At 32.8% G+C, this 5,084-nt stretch overlaps 1 non-coding gene across 1 annotated transcript; it reads right to left on the reverse strand.

The window, feature by feature from the left end:
- Positions 1-673: 673 nt before the first annotated feature.
- Positions 674-780, reverse strand: LOC114580909. Its single transcript, XR_003702586.1, has one exon. It is a non-coding gene; the product is annotated as a small nucleolar RNA R71 (small nucleolar RNA).
- Between the last annotated feature and the right edge of the window lie 4,304 nt (positions 781-5,084).

A 5,084-nucleotide genomic window follows, 5' to 3' on the forward strand; every position in this document is an offset into this window, starting at 1 on the left:
ACAATTATCTTTATAGTATCCAAAAAGATGCATATTTAACTTGGTTATTTTGTTTAATATTTACTTGGTTTGTTATAATTACATTTATTACTTTTGTTGTCATTTATGAAGATTTGAACATGGATTATTTTATAATTATTTATTTTTAATTTATTTCAATATATTCCATTCACTTTTTTAGTGCATGCATAGTAGATCCAAGAAGGAACCCTTATTTTTTGACCTAGATATCGAAATAACCCTTACAAAAATCTATAAAACAAAAAAGATTTTTGTAGAAAGAATAGTTGAAGCAAATCCAGAACAAAACCAACTTAAATCTCTTAGGGAGTACGTTAATCTCCTAGTAGATAAAATTCATCGAAGTATCAATCAACTTACTATAAAAAAATTTTGAGCTAAAATTGGCTATTATTCAAATGGTTCAAAACTCCACATTTGGAGAAACTCTTGTTGAGGATCCCAACTTACATTTATATAATTACTTAAAAATTAATGGAAAATACCAATACAATAAAGTTAGTGATGATGCTATTAGACTACATTCGTTTTCATTTTTTTAAGGTATACATCTAAATTGTGGTTGCATTTCTTGCCCCAAATCTCCATAATCATTTGGAATGAATTTGAACATAAGTTTATAACAAAGTACTTTCTACCTAAGAAAAATGTTATGTTTACGAATGATATTACTTTATTTTTTTAGTATGTTGGAGAGTCAATTTATGAAAGCTGGGAAAGGTTTAAGAAAATTCTTAAAAAGTGCCCTCATCATGATTTTTCAGATTAGCTGGTTATTCAAATGTTTTATAATGGGTTTCTAAGATCCCTTGTGTCTATAAATAATATGGTAGTTGGATGTTCTTTTATGAAATTTTTTTTAATGATTTGTATGCCTTAATAGAGGTAATAGAAACAAATAACTTATTAAGGCCTTCTGATTGGGTGAATCCTTAGAGAGTTGCTAGTGTGTATGAGTAAGATGATCTATTTATTTAGACTCCTCAAGTATCATCCATCTAAAAGATGTTAGACAATATTCGAGTAAGTGTAGTCTCAAGATCACCTTCACACTTGGATAAGAATGAATTAAATTTTAGTAGTGAGTCTAGTGCTCAAGGAGTTGAGAATTTTAATGTTATTAGAAGATTAAATAATACCTATTCAAATACATATAATCCATGCTTGAGGAACCTCCCTAGTATCCATTATAGTAATAATAATTATGGAAATCAAGGGATTACAAATAAGTCCAACCTGTTTTTTTTTTTTTTTTTTTGAATAAAAGATGCATCTTGCATTAAAGAAATCAGGAAAAAAAATACAGGAAGCTATTGAAAAAGAAATCTATGACAGTCCTTCCTAAACAAGTGTAAAAAGCTTGTTGGAAGTTTTGTCTCTACAAAAGAGTCCCAATAAAAGTCACCTAACAAAGTAAGATTGGCACATAAATCTGTCGTTTTATTACATTCTCTAGGAGCGAAGAGAAAAAATGATATTTTTGAATGCTTGTAAGAATTAGAGGTCCGGTTTCATACCTTTGTTGGTCTTCATATTTATTGAATCTTGGAGCAACTTTATGATATTCACATTGTCTCATTCAATAATTATTCCTTTATATTCACAAAACCAATCTTGAATATAGTTTCCAAATGTAAGAATTGCTTTGATTTCAAAATAAGCAATATCCCAATGTAACATATTTTTTCCATAAGCACATATCATTCTGTCTTTGTAATCTCTTAACATTCCTGCTACTCCTGCAACATAAGATTTTGTTAATGCCGCATCTACATTCAATTTTATCCAACCTTCGGGAGGGGGACACCAAGTTTTGTGCAGCAATTGCTGGTTGGTGTTCCAATTCTTCTCGATTGAAGCTGAATGTAAGTAAGAAGCATTAAAAATGATCTCTGTTGAGTGTAAGCAATGGAAAGCTCTATTTTTCCATGTTTTCCAAGGTTCCGTGATTTCCAATTGAAGTAAACTGTCGTGGCGTAAATTTTTACTAGCCCGCTGTCTTTATAAGCTTTATGTTTTAGGTTCCTCTAAACAATCATTGAGATTTTGAAATAATGGGATGCTGAATCCCCAATGTCCCAGCTTTTGTATTATTTCATTTAGTTTGCTACATTTCGTGACAACGTGTTCTATTTCTTCAATTATTTGACATCCTCTAGGACAAAAAGAATTGTTTGCTAGTCTTCTATGACATAACCATTAGTTAGCTGGAAATGCATTACTCAACACTCTCCACCAAAAGAGTGATACTCTTTGGTTCAATTTACATTTTTTCCGCCAAGTATACTTCCTGAAATTACTGTTAAGATTTTTGGTGTTAGCTTCAGTGCATAGGGATGAGTTAGTTCTTCCAGAATTGGTGCAGATTAATTCAATCTTTTCTTCTATGCTATCTTCCCCTTTTTCCATTTGCTGAATGAGATTTATCATATCTTTGGAGAAAAATTCAGACATTTTCTCTAAATTCCAGTTACCGCAAAAGTCCTTAAGAAATGAAACTGTTTTATCATAAAGTTCCACTGTATTGCACATTGCCGGCCAAGTGTTTAGACATCTGTCTAGAATCCAATTGTCAGCAGTGATATTTATTCTTTTACCTTTAGTTACTTTCCATCTAATAATTGGCTTTAGATAATTGATCCCTTCTTTTATGATTTTCCAAGACGGTGAAGACCCTCTCTTCATTCCTTCCTCCCAGATTTTGTCACCATATTTTCTTTTAAGAATTTTATTGAGCAATGATTCTTTGTTTTGTAGATACATCCAAGCAATTCTCAACATCAAAGGTCCCTTCCTTTTCAATGTTCCTTGGATACCAAAACCACCTAAACTAGTAGGTAGACAAAGAGTAGTCCAAGCAATGTAATGCATTCCTTAGTTCCCATTCTCTTAGTGCAACAAAATTTCTACATATTTTGTCAATTTTCATCAATATGCTTTTAGGAATGAGAGAGTGTGCTACCTGATAAGAGATCATATTCGTGTAGGATGTTTTGATAAGGAGAATTCTTCCAGCCAGTGATAACCATGTTGCTCCCCAAGAGTTAAGTCTGCACAGCTTTGTCATGGTGTTATTGTAGTCTTCAGCCTTTAGTCTCGTTAATGCCATTTTGATTCCCAAGTAGTTAAGTTCCTTAACTTCTTTTATTACCATGATTTTGTTTAGTTTACTTCTTCTTTTCTTGGTGACTTTTTTACCATATAAAACCATAGATTTATGGGAGTTAATGGATTGTCCTGTCCAGCCACAGTAGTTTTTGAGAGTTTTCTTCAATGTTCTAACATTTCTATTATAAGCGTCTGCTACAACCAGGACATCATCTGCAAACAACAAATGTGTTATATTCTCAACATTCGTAGTTAATCTTATCCCCAATTGTTCCTTTTTTCGATGGAGAGCTTTAGATAGAAGGTCGGATTATAAGATAAATAAACTCGGTGATAAAGGACATCCCTGTCTGAAGTCATAATGACCAGTGATCCAATTAGTTCTTCTTCCATTTATAACTATTGAGTATTTCAGATTAGAGACACATTGCATTATCAAATGTATCATTTCTCTGGAAAACCAGTCAGCTTCATAACTTGGTTTAAAGCTTCCCAGCACATGCTATCATAGGCTTGCTCCTTGCCAAGCTTCAAAAGAAAGTATCCTGGCTTTGCAACTGATGTCTCATCTTGCTAATAATCTCTTGAGCAATAGGGCAGTTATCTGAAATACTTCTACCCAGAAAAAATGCTCCTTGGTATTCAAATATAACTTTAGGGAGGCAGTTTTTAAATCTGTTTTGGATCATACCACCTGCCATCTTATAAACCATTTGTCAAAGGCAAATTGGTCTAAATTTAGAACATTCTTTGGCATTTTAAATTTTAGGAATCAATACTACAATAGTCTCCTTCCATTGCTCTTGCATCCTTCCCATTTTAAAAAATTCTTCAATTGCATTCCAAGTTGCTTCCTATACAATATTCCATTAGTTTTTGAAAAAATAGGCGTTGGCATCGTCAGGTCCTGGAGATTTGTTGTTATTCATACTCCTTACAGTAACTATTAGCTCCTCTTTAGTGAATTCAGCTTTCAATGTTTTGACCATGTCTTCCTTAATGCAATCTAAAATATTGAAATTTGGCCACTCCAAGTTACAGTTGCATTTACTCCATTTATTTAAGAAGAATTTCTCCATAATCTCATGGATAGATTCTTGATTTGATTCAAAGATTCATCCTCTCGAGCAATTTGTAATATCTGGTTGCTTCTCTTCTTAGCTGTTGCAAAGGTATGATAGTAACGTGTGTTATTTTCACCTTCTTCCATCCATTGACACTTGGATCTTTGTCTCCACCATGTAGATGTTCTAGCCAAATTTATGTTGAATTCAACAACCTTACTTCTAAGGATTAGAAGGTTCTCCTGGCTCAAGCCTCCTTCCCTTGCTTCTCTGTTTTGTAAATGCATGATTTCATTCTTTTGTACTTGTGTCTTCAAGTTCAGGTCCTTCAACTAATTTTTGCTCCAAAAATAAAGGTTTTTGAGAGCCCTTTTAATCTTTCTTTGAAGAATTTCATTCGAACTTCCAAATTCCTTCTTTCTCCAAGATTTTTCTATGATGCCCCTTGCAGCCTCATACGAACACCACAAGTTCTCAAATATGATTTCTCTATTATTTGGCTGCTTTTTATTGTCATTTTGGAGAAGAATTGGATAGTGGTCCGATGATATTCTAGGTAGGTTCTTGACGACTGCATTCAAGAATTCCATCATAGCTTTAGAATTTAACCAAATTCTTTCCAATCTGTCCCGAATTCTTGCTAGGCCTTCTTTGTTGTTACACCAAGTATAATTGGGACCATTAAAACCATTATCATGGTAATCATTATTGGTCATAAATTCCTTCATTTCTTATGGACCTTGATAGAATAAAAATTTTTTTCAACCCATCTTCTCATTTTTGTTCATTAAATAGTTGAAGTCTCCTCCTACTATACACGGCTCTTCACTATTCATGTTGTCCAATATCAACTTCCATAGCTTTCTTCTTTCATACATATTTTTGTTACCA

The sequence above is a fragment of the Dendrobium catenatum genome, unplaced genomic scaffold, assembly GCF_001605985.2.
Source record: "Dendrobium catenatum unplaced genomic scaffold, ASM160598v2 fragScaff_scaffold_1392, whole genome shotgun sequence".
Taxonomy (NCBI): Eukaryota; Viridiplantae; Streptophyta; class Magnoliopsida; order Asparagales; family Orchidaceae; genus Dendrobium; species Dendrobium catenatum.